General features: G+C 33.6%; 1 pseudogene; it reads left to right on the top strand.

Annotated features, from left to right (window-relative positions):
* The first annotated feature begins 2,115 nt into the window (after positions 1–2,115).
* LOC121471537 overlaps positions 2,116–22,140 on the top strand; it is a 136,238-nt pseudogene continuing 116,213 nt past the window's right edge.

The following is a 22,140-nucleotide window of genomic DNA, read 5'->3' as shown; positions in this document are numbered from 1 at the left end:
CAATGAACATTTAAACTGTTTCTTTTATCAAAAGCGACTTTCCAGAACCAGAGATGAGACAATGTAAAGCACAATAAGAAATCAAGTTGCACGTTACAAGTATCATAAACTTTATTTGTGGCATAATAATACTGGGTCACATTTGTAAATTTTCAATAAATACTTGAAGAATTTTACTGTAACACAGAATTTATTACATACCTTGAAAGTTTACCTTATTGGTTATGATATTTAGGTTTTTCTCTGCATATTTTATTTTTGATATTTTATCTGCTAAGAAAGTTATATGAAAGTCACCTGTTAGCAATGTGTTTCTAACTAGCTATAACTGAATTCTTGTCATTTATATTATATGAAATTCACTGCTATGGAAGTAGTTCAAAAATATAATGATAACATCTTCATAGTGAGTAATAGTCTTTAATATTAAAAGTTATGTGTGTTGTTTTGTTCAACAAATTTTATTCTTCTTTCTTCATATCTAATATTAGAACATTCTATTTACTTTTCCTTTTTGCATGTATATAACTTTGTCTTTTTATTGTCAAGCCTCCTAATAAATTAACTTTAGGTGTGTCTCTGGTATGGAGCATTTGGTGAGATTTGATCTATACCTCAATCTGAAAATAATTTTCTTTTGTAAGAGAGGTAAGCTAAATTTTTGTATTGACATAAATAACATGTTTGGACTCCTTTTTGTCATATTAATTCACCTTTATTCTTTTTGTGTAGTATACTTTACATGTAAAACATGCAAGTATAAATATAAACGCATTTCATTCTATGTAAATATCCTCTGATATTTAGAAAAACATTTTTACTCTTATGGTAACCTTTATACCTATAGCTTAGTATAAAACCTTATGTCCCCTCCTTTTCTGTGTGTATTGGTTCCCTTTTATAAGTACAAAATTTGGCTTAGAAATTTTTATTCCCTTCCCCCCTCAAATTCATCCAATAGGAATCAATGTTAGTGGTCTATTTTAATGTATTTTGTTGGCTCTTAAATACACTTAATTTCTACTTCTTGATTTGTAAGAGAAATAAAAATGCACTACTAGAAAGAAACCTGGCAAAAGTTAATAAATTGTATTTCATTAAATTAAGAATTCCTGTCTATTAAAAAAACATTTGCAGGACTTATAATCAACAATGGAGTTATAATATCTCTATATGTAGATAATTGATTGATATGTAGATGGATAGATAGATCCTACAAGTCAGAAAAAGAGGAGATAATGATAGATAAATTAATAGACAAATGAGCAAGAGAATTGAAAAGCTACTTACAGGGAATCCCTGGGTGGCTCAGCAGTTTAGTGTCTGTTCTCGGCTCAGGACCTGATCCTGGAGTCCTGGGATGAGTCCCATGTTGGGCTCCCTGCATGGAGCCTGCTTCTCCCTCTTCCTGTGTCTCTGCTCTCTCTCTCTCTCTCTCTCTCTCTCTCTTTCTGTCTTTCATGAATAAATAAATAAAATCTTTAAGAAAAAAAAAGCTACTTACAAAATAACATATCCGAATGGCCAAGAGAAATGTGGAAGTATACTGAACCTCTTTGGAAATCAGAAAATTAAAACTACTCTGAGATATTATTATTCTTTACTATCATCAGGGAAATATTTGTTTTTATTTAAGTTTGGCCTAAGCCTATGACTTGATTTTTCTGATGAAATAAGAGCAGAAATGATATGCATAAATTCCCAGCAGAATTTGAAGCCTTTTTTTGATTCATTATGCCACTGAAACTCCATGTTGAGTCTCCATCAGCCTGAGTCATGGAAGAGCAACAATCAATAAAGCCCCACCCCCCCTTGACATGTTGAATCTGTAATTTTAGCAAGAATGAAGATTTGCTATGATAAAAGTATTTGTCTTTCTTAATATCACTTTGCTGTTTCAAGAGGCAAAAATTAACTAAGCAAAGACTAATATTCTTCAGGAAGTCCTTTCAAAGTGAAAGCCAAGATACTTCATAGTGGGGATGTTTGGGAACTGAAAATTGCTTAATGTAATCCTACTGTACCTAGTGTCAAGGCAATGGATGCTGCTAAATTAAAGATTTGATCAGTGTCATTGTGTCAGACAGCTGCAACAACAACTCTGGAGTCCCATCCATGGACACATTAGACAATTATGGTGCTCTTTTACCACGAAGGGTGAAGTGGAAGGGTGAAGATTGGAAGCCATGGTTCTGCTGCATAATTCAGCTAAAGGTTAAAGGGTTGAATTTATCCCCAATGCGGCTGAGGGATGAGGTAAAGTTTTGCCAGCTGTGCAGTTTTACATCCTAGAACTTATGTGAGGAGGTTCTAACCTCATTGTCTGAAGTCTGGCCCTGACATGTCACTGAGCACTACCACACCGCAGACAGCATCCAGCACCTGCATTTCTTCTCTCTCTGCAAATTTCTCCCAGTAAAATTGTCCTTAGTTTTTGTGCTTCTTGGTCATATGCCCTTGATTGCTTGCCAGTGGCACCCACCATCCCCTTTAGAAAGCAGGTAGATCTGCCTGAAAGATAAATTATACAAGACTAGCACTAACCACCTACTCACAGTCAGAGTTGACAGATTTTTTTTCAAAGATTTTATTTATTTATTCATGAGAGACAGAGAGAGAGAGAGAGAGAGAGAGAAGCAGAGACACAGGCAAAGGGAGAAGCAGGCTCCATGCAGGGAGCCCCAAGTGGGACTCCATCCCAGGTCTCCAGGATCACGCCCCAGGCTGAAGGTGGCACTAAACCACCAAGCCACCGGGGCTGCCCCGTTGACAGATTCCTAATGCTATACATTTCCTACAGCTATCTATCCCTTGAATGGATACTTTCAGCCATATAGTAGGAATCAGGGAATCAAATAATAGATCAGTGTCTGGAATACTATTTCTGAAGTATACAAGGATACAAGCTTAGGTGTCCCCACTTGTGTCACTCTTTTGCCCCCTTTCTTGACTCTTTTGAGCTATTGAGAAGTCTGAACTGAAGCCCAAAAGTGGTGGAAGACCAGATGAAGGCCCTACTACCTTCTGATTTCCTATTGTTGACCAAACCAGTAAAAGCCACTTCCGTTGCCTTTGCCTATTGTGTGTATTTTGCTTTCCAGCTGATAAAACAGGCTATGCACGCGTATGGCTATCTTCATTCTGGAATGACTGTAATTAAAGGTCCTACAACTAATAAATGGTTGTGAAGATAGGATAGTAGATTGGAGTCAAGGCAATTCCCAAGTTCTAACTAAGAAAATTGACTTGAAGCAGCCCTTGGCTGGCTCAGTGGTTGAGCATCTGCCTTTGGCTCAGGTCATGATCCCGGGGTCCGGGATCAAGTCCCACATCGGGCTCCCTGCAAGGAGCCTGCTTCTTCCTCTGCCTATGTTTCTGCCTCTCTCTGTGTGTCTCTCATGAATAAATAAACTTTTAAAAAAGAAAGAAAATTGACTTGGATACGAATGAGAAGCCAGGGAATATTTCTCAAGTAGAAGTTCCGCATATGACCCAAAGACATCATGGTGAAATCTCAGAATTTTGGTGGTGAGAGAGTGCATACTGCATAAGAGGAATATGACTTAGACCACCACATATTTCTGGTGCTTCTCTCTTTCACTCATTTGTGCTCAAGCTGAATCTAATGTCTGGTAATGGCTGTGACAGGGAGAGAGAGTGTAGCTTTTCTGATGTTTCCTGAAGATACTACCCTGTTCCAGTCTCTCATGACTTCCTGTTCTGTTCTATCAAATTAAGCTAGAAAATAACTTCCAATAAATCTATCAAATATACCATCTAAGACAGGCAGTTCTGTAGAATCTGTTTGAGTCTTCCTCCAAACAACATATCACTGGAGGAGGCTTAGGAGCAAGCCCTATTCTAATTAGCATTTTTCTTTAACTCTGCATTGAAGTGTGGATGCAAATGTTAACTCTTCACCATGTGCCTTGTCTTTGCTGTTGTTGTTGGGTTTTTTTTTTAAGATTTTATTTATTTATTCATGAGAAACAGAGAGAGAGGCAGAGATATAGCCAGAGGGAGAAGGAGGCTCTCTGCGGGATCCCAATGTGGAACTTGATCCAGGATCCTGGGATCATTCCCTGAGTCAAAGGCAGACGCTCAACCCCTGAGCCACCCAGGCATCCCACCATGTACCTTGTCTTTGAACAAGATAATAGGACTTGTGACATGACCTGACACTCTTTAATTGCCAGATTGTTTGCCTCTCATTCATATTTCTGCCTCTGTCTTAAGAGTTCAACAGTTAAATGTACTCAATAATTTTTCTGAGGCTCCTCCAGTCATATGGAACTTTTACTCTGCAAGACTTTCAAGGAAGAGTTTCTGGGAACAGTATTTCCTGAGAAGTTACACTTTCAAAATTATATGTCTATTGCCATAATAATTGAAATTCTCCTTGGCTCAGACTTTTTTTCTTTGAATTTCTCACAGATGTTTTTGCTTATCGATTATTAAAGTAAAACTCTGATGCTAACATGATTTTCTTCCCATTTTAATAAGTTGATCTCTGCATGATATATAAAAGATCTCTTGGGCAGCCCAGTTGGCTCAGCGGTTCAGCGCCACCTTCAGTCCAGGGCATGATCCTGGAGACCTGGGATCAAGTCCCAAGTCTGGCTCCCTGCATGGAGCCTGTTTCTCCCTCTGCCTCTCTCTCTCTGTCAATCATGAATAAATAAATAAAATATCTTTTAAAAGATCTCTTTTTATCTTTAAACTCCATCACATCTATGATGTTATATCTCATTGTTGACTTTTCTTTACTGACACTCACAGGTACATAGTATGAAACTTTGTTCTGCTTCATTTTTTGTTTTTCTTCTTTATATGTATCTCAGTCACACATACATTTTATCTTAGCTTTTCTTCTATACCTACCACATCCTCTCTACTCCTACTTACCACTTTATTTCATTTTCATTTTCTTGGCTTTTCTTATTACTATCTGTTATGTCTCTTCATATTCTTTCAAAGGTGTATCTTCTTGCCTGTTATTTTTATATTTTTTTCTTTTCTGAAATGAGGTTTTCCCTTTTCTTCTTTACCTTTTTAATTATCTATTACTACATAATAAACTATCCTCAATCTTGGAACATTGGGAAAACAAAATACTCACTTATTTTGCTTCAACTCTGTTGCTTCAGAAGGGCTTGGAGAAAAATGTATGTCTCCACTCCCTTGGCATTAATTTGACTGGTTTGCCTAGGACTGGAAGATCCTCTTGAGAGATGGCTTACTCGTAGCTGACATCTGAGTGATGCTTTCCATGTGGACCTCTCTATCTCAATTGGGCTTCCTCATAGCAAGGTACCTGCTTTGCAAAGGCAAGCATTCCAGAAATCAAAATTTGAGGTAATGGCAGAGTTCATATTGCCTTCTACAACTTTCTTCAGAAGTTGAATGCTTTCACTTCTGCTATATACTAGTACTGGATGTGGTTATAAGAGCTTACCAAGACTCAAATGGAAGAACGTAGACTTTATTCTATAATGGAGGAATGTCATGGTTCTAGAAGAGCATATGGGACAGGGCATAGTGTTGTAGCCCTACTTGAAGAATATAATCTGCCACATTAACTGAAACATTTTATTGCAGTTTCACACTTTCCTACTGCTTGGCAGTCAACTCCTATTTCTGGCTTTAAAAAAATATGTATTTTATGTTTAAAATTTTGTCATAATATCAATTCTTTATTTTGCTTCTTTCTCTTTACTGATTAATGATCTATACTTATTTTTTATAGATTAGTTTGATGACAGAATTCATTTATAAAAACTTGGATTTTCATAAGCCAGCTATTGGTAGAGGAGGCTACTGGTTAGTGATACAGGTAAAGGCTTTTGCCCATTTTCTTAGTCAAGGGTTTATCTGTATTAGTGACAGGTAATTTATTAATGAATGAAGCTTTCAAGACAAGAATTTGGCCACCTCTTTTGCTACAGAATGTCCAATGTCCTTTTCTCCTATCTCCTCTGTGCTCAATCCTGTTCTATTCGTTCTTAGATTTACTTGCTTTGATCCCCATTCAGGATGGAGTCCATTCCTTTTTAAGGCTAATATTTGCTGATATTTTCACACTTTTGCAAAACCTTAACACTTTCCATTTTCTCTGATCCATGAACTACCCTGCAGCAGCATTATGGATCTTCATGTCAATTTTGCTTGGTTCAGATACTCCTCTCATATTCTTTAATAGAAACGTAATCCACATACCGTAAAATCCATGTACTTAAAGTTTAAAACTCAGAGGCTTTAATAAGTTCACAAGGCTTCACAAACATTACACTATCTAATTCCAGAATATTTTCATCACCCCAAAATGAAATCCCCACTCTCCTGAGGGAACCTTCCTGGGAAACACTAATTTAATTTGTTTGTATGGGCTGGATATTCAGAAAATTTCACATGGACGGAATCTACAATAAGTGGCTTTCCGTGTCTTTTTTTTCTTTCATTTTGCATATCTTTTCATAGTTCATTCAATTTGTAGCAGGGATCAGTACTTCATTGCTTTTTGTGGCTGATTATTTTTCTCTCATGTCAATATTCCATTTTTTGTTTATCCATTCATCTGTTGATGGGCATTTGAGGTGTTTTCACTCTGGCTATTATCAATAAAATGAACAATTTTGTATAGTTTTTTGTGTGAACATAGGTTGTCTATTCTCTTGGATATATAACTTTGAACAGAAATTTCTGGGTCAAATGGTGACTCTCTGGAATGTTCTGAAGAATTGCAAAGATGTTTTCCAAAGTGACTGTAATGTATTACATTCTTACCAGCGATGTATGAGGCTTCCAGTTTCTCAGCATTATAATTAACATTCGCCTTTGTCCATCTTTTTTCATTATTGCCATCCTCATGAGTATGAAATGGTATTTCATTATCATTTTGATTTGCATTTCTCTAACGACTAATGATGTAGAACATGTTTTGTGTGTTTAATGGCAATTCATGTATTTTCTTTGGAGTAATATCTATTCAAATCATTTGCCAATTTTTAACTGAGTTATTTGTCTTTTTATTTTCGAGTTGTAATAGCACTTTCTATATTCTGGTACTAGACTCTTACCAAATATAAAATTTTTAAAATTTTTCAAATATTCAACCTAATCTATGGGTTGTCTTTTAACTTTCTTGAGACTGACCTGTGAAACACAAAAGTTATAATTTTGATGAAGTCCAATTTATCTATTTTTTTCTTTGACTAATTATGCTTTAAGTGTCACAGCCAAGAAACCACTGCTTAATCAAGGACCCAATGATTTATACTTATATTTTCTTCTAAGAGTCTTATAGTTTTAGATCTCCTATATAGTTCTTCGATTTATTTTTTGTATTTATTTTTGTATCTTTGTATTTATTTTTTGAGTTGATTTTTGTATCTGGTATGAGGTTCAACTTTATTATTTTGTGTGTTGATATCCAATTGTTCCAGTACCAGTTGTTAAACAGTCTTTTCTTTCCCCATTGAACGGTAAAGTCTCCCTTGTTGAAAATCAGTTGATTAAAAAAAAAATAAATAAATAAATAAAAAAAAAAAAAAGAAAAGAAAATCAGTTGATTGTTAATGTATGAGTTTATTTTTAGAATTTCATATCTTGTCTATCTATATGTCTATCGTTATTCCAGTACTAATCTGTGTTGAAATCATAGCTTGGAAGTAAATTTTAAAATTGAGAGGTATAAGTACTTCAACATTGTTATTTTACAAAAATGTTTTGATTTTCCTGGCTCTCTTGATATTTCCTATGAATTTTAGCAGCATTTTGTCAATTTCTGAAAAGAAGCCATCAGGGATTATGATAGGAATGTATAGATTAATTTGGAGCATATCCCCGTCTTAATAACATTAAGTCTTACAATCTATGAACATGAGGTATCTTTCTATTTATTAGGTCTTTAGTTTCTATCAGCAATATTTTGTAGACTTCAATGTATAAGTTTTGCACTTTCTTTAATTTTATTCTTAAATGTTATATTCCTTTTGATGCTATTGTGACTAGAAATATTTTAGTAGATTTATTTTTAGATTTTTTTATTGTCGGTATATAGAAATACAATTGATTTATGTATTTGATCTTGTATCTCATGACCTTGCTACTCTTGTAGGTTTTTTTGGTTGATGGGCTCCTCAGGATTTTCTAAATTATTAAACACCTTGCTTTATTGTGTCTTGCTTTATTGTGCTCCACAGATATTATGTGATTTTTTATACTTATTTTTATTTATTTTTTTTACAAATTGAAGTTTTCTGGCAACCTTGAGTTGAACAAGTCTATCAATGCCATTTTCCTAGCAGCATGTTCTCACTTCATATCTCTGAGTCACATTTTGGTAAATCTCATAACATTTCAAACATTATTATTATTAAACTATTACATTTGTTATGGTGATCAGTGATCTTTGACATTAATACTTGTATTTATTGTGGAGCATCATGAACCATGCCCATATAAGATAGCAAAATTAATTAGAAAACGTTGCATGTGCTTTGACTGTTCCACATTCTGGCTATGCCCCTGCCATCTTTCTTCCACTCCCCAAGGCCTGAAATATACCAATATTGAAATTAGACCAATTAATAACCCTACTGTGGCCTCTAAGTGTTCGAGGGAAAGGAAGTCACTTTCTCTCACTTTAAATCAAAAGTTAGGTATTATTAAGTTTAGTGATGAAGGCATGTTGAAAGTTGAGATAAACTGAAAGCTAGCCTTCTAGTCTAGGAAGACTATGAAAATTCAGACGTGGATTTCAACTATGCTCTTGCTAATAAGTAGTATTATTTTCATCTAGATGCTTAAGATTAGAACTTTTAATTATGCTGTTAATTTATATAGTTCAAATAAACACAGTTCTTAAGAACATGAAAATGGATCTTCTGAGAAAATGTTAAAGATTTCTGAAGAGTTAAGCAATATATTAAATAATTATTAGATGTTTTGTCTTCTAAACCATTGCATACAAATAATACTTCAGCATTTTCTGCTTGTGTTGACTACTTTTCCAATTTATTATAGTTTTTCAGATACAAGCAATTATATCTCATTTATAATTTATTAGTGTACTAATGTTAATAAGGTTTTAGGCTTGTTTGCACATCACTGAAAGAGGAAGAAAGAGAAAGAAGAAAGAAAGAAAGACAGAAAGAAAGAAAGAAAGAAAGAAAGAAAGAAAGAAAGAAAGAAAGAAAGGATAAAGGAAAGAAAGAAAGAAAGAAGAAAGAAAGAAAGAAAGAAAGAAAGAAAAAGAAAGAAAGAAAGAAAGAAAAAAGAAAGAAAGAAAGAAAGAAAGAAAGAAAGAAAGAAAGAAAGAAAGAAGAAAGAAAGAAAGAAAGAAAGGAGAAAGAAAGAAAGAAAGAAAGAAAGAAAGAAAGAAAGAAAGAAAGAAAAGTAGGAAGGAAGAGGAAATTATGGGATTTTTTTTTTGAAAATTTGGGACATTTAATCCTAATGTTTTATTGATTATATATGTATTCTTTTAATCTGAAAGTTGTGAGAAAATATTTGTGTGGATGGTGACTGTGTACAATGAGGGTTTTTGTTTTTAATCATATGTCATCCTGAATATAAAGAGATAAACTGAGGCAAGCCTGAAATTGTCAAAATGATGAGGTTATTTGAGAGTAGCAGAGGAATGCAATTTGGAACACACACTGTAGCAAAGTAAAGGTGACTTCACTGAGGACTTGGGGTAGCTGTATTTATGGGTAAGAAATGTAAAGAGAGGAGAATTCAGTTACAATCCATTAAAATAAAAAAAAAAAAAAAAAAGGGAAACCAGCTTTGAAAATCCCCTGAGCAGACAAAAAGCAATCCAATCACACAAGCAAAATATTCAGTTTATTTTGTGAGACCAGCCTGACATAGGTAATTTCTTGTTCCTGTCTCTGGAAATCATAACTAAACTTTCTCAAGGTAGAAAAGGGGCAACCCTTGAAGAGCTATTATTTAAGAAAATTCCAATATCATCAATTTGCTGTAAATCAGTCATTTATGGGAAATCAGTTCCTTAGTCCTTAAGCTTTATTTTCCTGAAGGCACATGCAGGAGAATTTCCTTTTTATATCCTTCAGTACCATTTTATATTGAAATTCTTTTACATATGATACACAAATTTAGAATCAATAAAGTTAAAATATTTCTTCACTATAGGATTTCTATGCAATTTTATACAATAATATGCAATACAAATTTCCAAGGCAAAATCTATGCCATTTCTCAGATGTCTTTGGTCACAGAAATTTTTATTCATACAAACCAATTAAAACCTTTTAGGGAAAAAATGATCTTTAAAATTTGTAAAAGGGCCTATTTGAGGCTATGTTTCTACTACTCTTATATAAAAATCCTTGTTTTGAGAAACAGTGCTTCAATTTTAGGAAATAGAATTTGATATTATATACCAGACATACAAAGAAAGCTTGTTTTCATGTGGCTAACTGTGAGGACATTTAAATTGATCTTCACTGCCTCATAGAGTAGCAGGCAATGTAACTTACTACAGTCACATATTTTTTAAAATGTAGAAAAAGTCATTTTCTACCATGCAGCCAGTCTTATCATAATGAGTGAGCTAACCACTGGTTTGAGTCATGATTAATTTCAATCACAATATCATCCCCTAAAAGTTAGGCTTTTTTTTTTTTTTTATCTGTTTGCCTGCTTGTTACTCTTCCACAATTTGACTCAGACAAATGATTGATAAGTATCTCATTTCTATTTTAGTTTTGTTCTTTTTTAAAAAAGACTTAAATCATATCAAATAGTTTTCTAACCACAATGGTATAAAATTAAAGATCAACAATAAAACAAAGTTGGAATCTACAATGTAAATGTTCAATATTTAACATGTAAATATTAAATAATACACTACTGCACAAGCAATGGGACAAATAAGAAATCCGATGGCAAATCAAAAATCTGTCTCAAAACAAAAGGAAACGTTCCAAAACCTATGGGATGCAGCAAAAACAGATGCTGGGTGAAATTTATGCTGTAAATGCTTGTATTAAGAAAAAAGTTTAAATAAGCAACTTACATTATACTGCAATGAACTAGAAAAGGAATTCTTTCTACTACTACTAAATTTTAGTAGAGGACAGAAATAACAAAGAAAAATCAGAAATAAAATAGAGACCAGAATAAACAATAACATAAAATTGAAAGTAATGAGTAGTTTAAAACAAAATCAAACAAAATTGGCAGTGGTCTAACTATATTTCCTAAGTGGGGGGCGGGGGGGGTGGGGGGGGGAGAGGGAAGAGGGAAGACTCAGAAAACAATACAATAGATAACCACAGAAATACATAGTATGATAACAGATTACTATAAACACCTTTAGTGGTTTAATGTTACTTATCTAGTAAACAAAACCCTATTTTAAAAAATAAAATTTCAGTCAAGTATTCCAGCAGTAATTAACATTATTTTTATTGCATATACTTTATTTAGTCAATGTATTGCTAAAAAGATTCCCTGGCAAGTATACTGCCCCATTTTTGAAGGAAAATATCACATTGAGTTCCTTTTATTTAATTATGTGCTGTCAAACCAGGCAATCTTAGAATAGTATTATGTAATTTGACAAAGTGTTTCTAACAATATTTCATTGATATTATAAGTGCAAAAGAAAAGAAATTTATTTTTGAGAATAGAACTTTTTTCTAGAAATCATCTGTGGTATATGTGACTTTAAAGTGTTATTATAATAATGTTTTGTGTGGGTTAATTGATTAACTCTGAAATTATTCATTTATTCATCTACATGAATATACTTTAATCAAAACAATTATTAATTTCTCAGACATTTCTAGACTTTATATTAATAAGTATGTCTTCAATTATAGCTTCTAATTCAAGTTGAAACCTTTTGCATTTTTTCAGGAGAAAAATTACATGGAATGCAAAACAAAGGCAGCTAAATTATGTAGTTCTAAATAGGTAGTTAATTTAAGAATACTTTTATTTGAGAACTGGACATTTAGCATTAAAAGTCCCAATGAGGGAAACAAATCAGATACTGGGAAGAATGCATTTAGTAAGAGATACAGATACGTATTTTTTAGGTTCTGAAAAAAAAATTAAAAACAAATAAAAAAGAACTACAAGGATACCTAAACTCTTGTTCATTCCATAAACGACATAGAGTATTTTAAATTAAACTGCTGATAAGCCTAAATGCAAAAATTCCCAATAAACTACTAGCAAACCAAAGTATATGTTAAAAAAATAATTTACAACAATCAAGTAGGATTTATTTCTGGGCTGCAAGGGTGGTTCAATATTCACAGATCAATCACCATGATATACCATGTTAATAAAAAGAAAGCATAAGAACCGTATGATCATTTCAAGAGAGACAGAAAAAGCATTTGAAAAAGTGCAACATCCATTCATAAAAAAATGTCAACAAAGTAAGTTTACAGGGAACATACTTCAACATAATACAGGTCATTATGAAAAACCCACAGCTAATACCACCCTCAAGGGGGAAAAACAGAGCTTTTCCCCTACGGTCATGAATAAGACAAAGATGGTCACTCTTACCACTGTTATTTAAGGTGGTACTGGAAGTCATAGCCACAGCAATCAAACAATACAAAGAAAAAAAGTCATCCAAATCGGCAAGGAAAGCGTCAACGATCATTGTTTGCAGGTGACATGATATTCTATATAGAAAATCCAAAGACTGCCAGAATGGATTAACAAATTCAGTAAAGTCACAGGATACAACATACAGAATCAAAATACATAAATCTGTTGCATTTCTATACACCAATAATGAAGCATCAGAAAGGGAAGTTAAGGAATCGCTCTAATTTACAATTGCACTAAAATCCATAAGATGCCTAGGCACAAATCTAACCAAAGGGGTGAAAGATCTGTACTCTGAAAACTATAAAACACTAATGAAAGACGTTGAAGATGACACAAAGAGATGGAAAACATCCCATGCTATTGATTGGAAGAACAAATATAATTGAAATGTCTGTACTATCCAAAGCAGTCTATATATACATTTCATGCAATTTCCATCAACATATCAACATATTTCTCATAGGGCTAGAACAAATAATGCTAAAATTTGTATAGAATGACAAAATACCCCTGATAGCTGAAGCACCCTGAAAAAGAAAAGAAAAGCTTGAGGCATAGTAATTCCAGACTTCCAGTTATATTACAAAACTGTAGTGAACAAGACAGTATGGTACTAGCACAAACACAGACACATAGAACAGAATAGAAAACTTAGAAATGAACCCATAATTGTATGGTCACTAAACTTTCAACAAAGCAAAAAAAGATTATCTAATGGATAAAAGTCTCTTCAACAAATAGTGTTGGGTAAACTGGACAGCAACATGCAAAAGATTTTTTACACCAAACACAAAAATAAATTCAAAGTGGATTAAAGACCTAAACATGAGACCTGAAACCATAAAAATCCAAGAGGGGAACACAGGGAGTAACCTTTGAACATAGACTGAATCAACTTCTTTCTAGATATGTGTCCTGAGGTAAGGGAAACAAAAGCAAAAATAAACTATTGGAACTTTATCACAGAGAAGGAAACAATCAACAAAATTAAAAGGCAAACTATGGAAAGGAAGAAGACATTTGCAAATGAAATATCTGATAAAGGGTTAGTATCCAAAATATATAAAGAACTTATAAACCTCAACAGTCAAAACAGATAATCGAGTTTAAAAATGGGCAGATGACATAATAGACATTTTTCCAGAGAAGACATACAGATGGTCAACAAGCACGTGAAAAGATGCTCACTCATCGTCAGGGAAATACAAATCAAAACAACAATGAAATATTACCTCACACTACTCAAGATGGCTAAAATCAACAACACAAGAAATAACAAATGTTGCAAAGGATATGGAGAAAGGGGAACCCTCTTGCACTATTGATTAGAAAGCAATCTGGTGAAAAAAGAGTACAGAGGTTCCCTTGAAAGTTAAAAATAGACCTACCCTACAATCCAGCAACTGCACTGGTAAATTAGGTATTTACTGAAGGAATACAAAAATGCTAAATCAAAGGAATATTGAATTCCTTTATTCAATATTGAATAAATATTGAATATTTATTTTATATTATATTTATAGAAGCATTATCTACAATAGCCAATTATGGAATATTTATAGAAGCATTATCTATTTATTTTTTATATTTATATTTATAGAAGCATTATCTACAATAGCCAATATGGAAATATCCTCAGTGTCCATCAGCTGATGAATGTATAAAGAAAAGGTGGTATTTGTTTGTGTACACACACACACACACACACACACATACGATGGAATATTAGTCATAAAAAAAAAGAATGAAATCTTGCTGTTTTCAATGACATGGATGGAACCAAACAGTGTTATGCTAAGTAAAATAAGTCAATCAGAGAAAGACAAATACCATATGATTTCATTCATATGTGGAATTTCAGAAACAAAACAAATGAGCAAAAGAAAAAAAAAGAGAGAGAGAGTGAGAGAAGCAAACCAAGAAACAGACTCTTAACTATAGAAAATAAATGGCTGGTTACCAGAAGGGAGATGGGTGAGGGGAAATGAGTCAAATAGGTGGTGGGAATTAAGGAATACACTTATGATGAGTACTCACTGTTGTGTGGAAGTGTTGAATCATGATATTATACAACTGAAATTAATATTACACTGTATGTTAATTGGGATTTAAATAAAAAGCTTATATATAAATAAATAAAATATTCTACTACTGCAAATTATTATTTACAAATAAGTTTGTTATTAAATTATATAAAAATGTTTCAGCTTTTACAAATGATGTGTTTATTCCAACTGCATTTTGTGCAAAGGATAAGTAATCTGATAAACATACCCAAATTACAGTTTTCTTCATCATGAACATAGATTTGAAGGCAATTGCTTAAACATTATTTACTCATAAAATAGTTGCTTACCATTTTACTTCTCTATTTATTCAGTTCTGGATGCCCCCTTATTTCATGTTTTCCTTTCTTGTTTTATTTATTTATTTTTTTTAGAGATTTATTTATTTACTTATTTAGAGACACAGAGAGCTCAAGCCAAGGATTTGAGGGAAGGGCAGAGGGAGAGAGATAATCTCAAACAGATACCCTGCCCAGCACAGAGTTCAAAGCAGGGCTCGACTTCACAACCTTGAGATCACAAGCTGAGCCAAAATCCAGAGTTGGCTTCTTAACCCACTGAACCACATAGACGCCCCTATTTCATATTTTTCTTACATACATACAAGCTTATATTCAGCCACTAGTTTGAAAATAGCTACGAAACACTGGTTTAATATTGAAATCTTTAAGTAATTTTATACTCTTTGCAAATATTTGTTAATAACCTTAATAAAATATAAAATTAATTAATAATATATGTTTTTGGGCAGCCCAGGTGGCTCAGTGGTTTAGCGCCTACCTTCAGCCCAGGGCCTGATCCTGGAGTCCCAGGATCGTGTCCCACGTCAGGCTCCCTGCATGGGGCTTGCTTCTCTCTCTGCCTGTGTCTCTGCCTCTCTCTCTCTCTCTCTCTCTGTTTCTCTCATGAATAAATAAATAAAATCTTAAAAAAAATAATTTATGTTCTAATCCAAAGACATTAGTTGGAGTCACAAAATGCTAGGGCAACCTTAGTAAATGGCTTCCTAGTATACCATACAATAGATTTATTTGATGGTAGAGATAAGTATAAACACTTTAGAGAATTTTAAGAATTAGAAAATATTTTAATGTACTTTATTTTAGTTTATCCATCCAAGAATGAGATTGGATCATTAAGGAAAAAATTGATGTACATAAATGTATCCATTTACTGAAGTTACAAGTCATCTAATAATTTACTTTTGTTTTAACCTCAGAGATAACTACTGTGTATGGGAGCAGTACTAGCACAGTTGAGGTTGGCCTTGGAGGTCATTGAGGAGACAACGCAGTAACAGGCAGTGATGGCCTACATATAGGGACTTCCCACTGTTCTAGAGTGGACTTGTCCTGATGAGAAAGGAGAGCAAGTGACTGGGAAGGCAATTTAGTGGCATCCTTGATAAAAACTTTCATGGCAATGTGAGAAATACAGACCTTCAGGTGTGTCAGGCTATAGTATAATTTAGCCACCCTCCTGTTGGAACAAAACACTAGGGATTAAGTAGTTTTCAGAAGAAGTGGATATATTGCCCTGTGTCAAGTCATACCTAAGAAAGGTCATAACACATCCAATGGTGACAGTATCAGAATGATTACACAAACATTTTCTAAAACTCAACTAATGATTTGGGAATTCTTAGAATGGTATGATAAAACTTCTTATACCTTATAAAATTTCTTATATCTCATAAGTTGTAACATCTTATGACACAATTCATACCATAGGATAAGCACTTTGTAACTTTATTTTAATTATAGAATATAAATGTTTGACTTGGTTTTACATTGCATTATTTTGCTTGAAAGGTTTTCTTGCATATACATAAATATCTCCCATGTACACGGTCCTATTTTTTGTTGTTGCTTATTTAAAAAGGAACTACACTCAAACTATAATAGGCAATAATTTTGTTTTCTTTTTACTTCCATTAATGGGACTGGTGGGAGGAAAAAAAAACAGGGTAAAAAAAGAGGATGTGGGATTTTTGTTGTTGTTCTATCTATATGCTAGCCATGGAGTCAAGGCGTTAGATACTTCTACATACAATGTCAACTGTCAGTAAGTTTCATTTTCCTTTGCTTACAAATAGGTTTAAATAAATATAAGCAATTAAAATTAGGAAAGAAATACCAGCAGATCCTAATGCTAGCCATCAAAAAGAATGACAAATAAGGTAAAAGGAGAGTATAAAAATTAATATATTCTTCACAGACACCAAAGTTGACAAAGATCCATCAAGATGAAATAAAGTCCTTCCTTGATTGAATACATTTGCTTCTGGGATCTCAAATTATTTATTTGAGAAATAAAGAAAGCTGAAAGAAGTGTCAGTAAAAGTTACGTTTTAGTGACAATTAGTAGAAAAGTGTAGTTGCTTTTTATTCTATTAAATATTTACTCTGCTTCGAGCCACTTTGTCACCATGCAGACATGCAGCTTCATTTTTTTTTTAGTATGTGTAGTGATAAGCGCAGTTCTGTATAGATTCTAGCAACAAAATAATTATTTATTAGGGAAAAAAAGTGAGCCATAATCAGGAAAGTAAAATCTGGGGAAGAACAATATGTGACTAGGTGGAAAAGCCAATTGTGAATACACCTTTGAGTTTGCAAATTCCCTTTTGTACTGTTACGAGGTTACACGCTAAAAATGTAACTGGGCAAATGAAATCTACTTTTCCCTTGGTGTAACTGTTATAAGATAATGAGAGGTAATAAACATAAAAATAACACTAAACACATATAACACTAAATGTAATTCGGCCCATACTTACTTCCTTTCTCCTTCTGCGTATTACTATTTCCAAAGAGGCCTATGTGATACTCCTCCTCATACTATGGATGAAAATTCCATGCATTTTATATGAAAAGCAAGAGTCAAATAGCTTTGAATGCTAATTGCTTGTTAGACACAATATAACTATTTCCACAATCTTTACAGTAATCATAAAGTTTAAAATTTTGTGTTTTTAGATTGATGAAGAGAAAATTGTATTTCTCCTACTAATTATGTGAAATATGAGTGATTAAATAACATGAAGGCGTTAAGTCAGATAGGAAGACCTAGGCTTTGAAACCAGTTCTGTTTTAAGGCAGATTTTATAACTGTATAGCACAGCAATGCTCTGAAGAGAAAAGGTGGCAAGGTGCTGAGTGTCAGAGAGAAGTATCATTCACCAGAGTTGAATTTCAAACACACAGTACTTGCTTCCAGTGATAATTTTGACTTTTCTCATAATTTAGTACTTTTTCTTTCCTACCCACTGAATATGTTCCTGTAGGAATAATAGAAATAAACCTCATCATTGACCATTCCTTGCCCTTGAAACAATTATTTTGTCTGTCATTTACTCCCAACATTTCAAAGTCAGCCTGGCATTCAATTAATCTGCAATCTGACCTTTACCCTCCCCAAGTGTTTAGCCACTCAGCTCTACTATTCCACAAAGAACAGAAATCCAGGTACATTCATCCACTTTCTTGTCCTAAACCCCTTCTTTATCATTCCATCTACCCCTTTATTCATTTGGCCCCTCCTTGTCTCTGGGAAGCTATTCCCATAATGTACATTTGTTGAAATTCTTCCAGAGCTCAAAGGGCAGTTAAATCCCACAGCCTAAAAAAAGACTTTCTAGGGCAGCCCTGGTGGCTCAGAAGCTTAGCACTGCCTTTAGCCCAGGGCATGATCCTGGAGTCCCCGGATCCAGTCCCACATCAGGCTCCCCACATAGAGCCTGCTTCTGCCTCTCCCTGTGTCTCTCTCTCTGTGTCTCTCATGAATAAATAAATAAAATCTTTAAAATAAATAAAATCTTTAAAATAAATAATAAATAATAAATAAATGAATAAATAAATAAGTAAATAAATAATAAATATAAAATAAAAAGAAGACTTTCTAGATTCCCATAAGGAATGACTTCCACTTTTGAACAATTCTGAAGTATAGAAATTGAGCCTCATTTATCTTGTGCCTACTCATTCACCTTACTTTCTTCCAAAACGGAAAATGGAAAACAAACTTAATAGTTCTGTATATCCAATTTTCCCAACACCATTTATTGAAGAGACTGTCTTTCTTCCAATGGATAGTCTTCATCCACATGCAGGAGAATGAAACTGGACCACTCTCTTTCACCATACACAAAGATAAACTCAAAATGGATGAGAGATCTAAATGTGAGACAAGAGTCCATCAAAATTCTAGAGGAGAACACAGGCAACACCCTTTTTGAACTCGGCCACAGTAACTTCTTGCAAGATACATCCACAAAGGCAAAAGAAACAAAAGCAAAAATGAACTATTGGGACTTCATCAAGATAAGAAGCTTTTGCACAGCAAAGGATACAGTCAACAAAACTAAAAGACAACCTACAGAATGGGAGAAGATATTTGCAAACGACATATCAGATAAAGGGCTAGTTTCCAAGATCTATAAAGAACTTATTAAACTCAACACCAAAGAAAAAAACAATCCAATCATGAAATGGGCAAAAGACATGAAGAGAAATCTCACAGAGGAAGACATGGACATGACCAACATGCACATGAGAAAATGCTCTGCATCACTTGCCATCAGGGAAATACAAATCAAAACCACAATGAGATACCACCTCACACCAGTGAGAATGGGGAAAATTAACAAGGCAGGAAACCACAAATGTTGGAGAGGATGCGGAGAAAAGGGAACCCTCTTGCACTGTTGGTGGGAATGTGAACTGGTGCAGCCACTCTGGAAAACTGGGTGGAGGTTCCTCAAAGAGTTAAAAATAGACCTGCCCTACAACCCAGCAATTGCACTGTTGGAGAGTTACCCCAAAGATTCAGATGCAGTGAAACGTCGGGACACCTGCACCCCGATGTTTCTATCAGCAATGGCCACAATAGCCAAACTGTGGAAGGAGCCTCGGTGTCCATCGAAAGATGAATGGATAAAGAAGATGTGGTTTATGTATACAATGGAATATTACTCAGCAATTAGAAACGACAAATACCCACCATTTGCTTCAACGTGGATGGAACTGGAGGGTATTATGCTGAGTGAAATAAGTCAATTGGAGAAGGACAAACAGTGTATGTTCTCATTCATTTGGGGAATATAAATAATAGTGAAAGGGAATATAAGGGAAGGGAGAAGAAATGTTGGGAAATATCAGGAAGGGAGACAGAACATAAAGACTCCTAACTTGGGGAAACGAACTAGGGGTGGTGGAAGGGAGGAGGGCGGGTGTTGGAGGGGAATGGGTGACGGGCACTGAGGTGGACACTTGACGGGATGAGCACTGGGTGTTTTTCTGTATGTTGGTAAATTGAACACCAATAAAAATTAATTAAAAAAATAGTTCTGTATAATAGCTAATACTCAAATATTTGATATATTGAGTCTAGTAAATATATTTCCATTTTTTAAGCTGAATTTACATGAGCCTCAATATTTTATTATTTTAAAAACTATATGCACTGCATTTGCTGTGAGAAATTACGTTATTTCAGTTGCTAAAAATGAAAATGACAATGAAAGCTGTTTCCTAACTATTTAAAAGTTGACAAAATCAAGAAATTTAGCAAAAGCTTAGCTTTGAAACTATTTTGTTGAGATGAAGTCTGTTTTATAGGCAAAATAATGTCATCTCTAGTAGTGGTAGCCCAAATCTACCCCTGGTATTCCTAGGAATTCCATGAAGCTCCTTTAGGAGCAACTGCAGACCCTATTTACTTTCATCTGAGTCAAGCTGCTTTTCATTTAAATTTTTAAAAGAATGTAAGATTCCCATTGGGGAGGTTATGACTTACAAAGCCTAAATAAAATGTTAGACATTTATTGGTTAAAGTTAACCATGACAGCATAAATAGTCCATCAGTTTGTATCTTCACTCTCTTTTTAACAGTACACTTTTTTACTTTATTTTTATTTAAATTCAATTAATTAACATATAGTGTATTATTAGTTTCAGAGCGTATAACAGTACCCTCTGAACATTTTAAAACATTTTTTAAAGGAAAAAAAAGGACAAAAATTATTTCTAGAAAGTCTTCAGACAATATGAATAATGTGAGACCCCAGAGACTCAGACCAAAGTTTTTCTAGCAATCTTGAAGTATATAGGTAAAATTGCTGATGAAGTAGTTTAAAGGCAATGTTTTTATGCTATAACTCTTTATTTAGGACTCCTAGAAGGTATGAACATTTGATTCTTATACATAAAAGATGAGATTAATATCTTGAATTTTTGTACACATATAATAGCTCTTCTTTCAATAACATCCCTTAAAATCTATGCAAGTAGCATGACAAGAGTCCATAACTCAATTATGAATACTGACAAACAAAATATCCAATTAAACATAACAGTTAAAGAATTTTCAGTCTATTTAAATTTATTAAGTTTAAACAAGAACAATAATTTAAATTAAACCAAATTTTCAAAGGGAAATGCTAACTTCTGACATGCTTTGTTATCAACTAACAGATATGAATAATGGTAAACAAATTTCACATGGTCATAAATGAACTACAGTTTACATTTTAGCTGTATGAATTCATATTTTATGAGAAAGTGCTTTGTAATGAGTCCATTTTAAAGCAGCTGGCTAGTTAAGTTTAAAAAGAGAGGTTATTGATGTGAAAAGAAAAGCAGAAGGGAGAAAGAATTGGCTCTGGCTTAGCAGAAATCAAAGTGACAAAAGAAACCCCCACAAGACAGAAATATTTTTAGCAGACATTTGAAAAATGTATAAGTGGTAGAAATTGGTATACAGACTAAATTGAATTTGGTAGAGCTATTCTTCATTGTGAGGGGAAACCACATCAAAAAGAAACTATTAAATCAGGATTTAATAATGTACTGGTGTTCAATTATTTAATCAGAAGAGAAACTCCACAGATAGACCAGATTTCTATAAACATAGAGACTAACTTCAGAATGATGTCATGTTCTATTCATAACAAGGGTAATCACGCATCCTTAGGAAACAGTAGTAAGGATTTGGGGAGAAATAAGGTATTTAGAGGAGAAGATTTAAGTTGTTTAGCTTGTAAGATCTTTGTTATGCCTACAGTTGACTGGACAAGAAAAAAAAAGCGGAATACAGGAACTGACTTTTCCCTTTAAAATCATCTAATGGATAATTTATATGAAGTCATTATAAGTAAGAGCAAATATACAATTTTCTAAAATAAATGAAGAGGTGAAGACAAACAACTTTGGCAAAATGATAAGATAAGAGAGGAAGTTTGTTTCTTTTAAAAGAACTCTGGGAAGATACTATCTATATAGAAGTGCTACAGGTAAGCACAGTTAAACTGCAGACTTAAATATAGAAGAAAAGTTATATACTAGCAAGAGACTTTGTGTTTAAAACCATCCAGATACCTATCAGTGCTTTCTTCTCATTTTGACCAAGCTTACCCTTTATGTAAACAGAACTAATTTTACTGATACAGCTGTATAAAAGTTATGTTAACAAT

This window comes from Vulpes lagopus, chromosome 11 (assembly GCF_018345385.1).
Source record: "Vulpes lagopus strain Blue_001 chromosome 11, ASM1834538v1, whole genome shotgun sequence".
NCBI lineage: Eukaryota > Metazoa > Chordata > Mammalia > Carnivora > Canidae > Vulpes > Vulpes lagopus.
The sequence above is the reverse complement of the archived record's forward strand: the minus strand, read 5'-3'. Positions and strand labels throughout refer to the sequence as shown.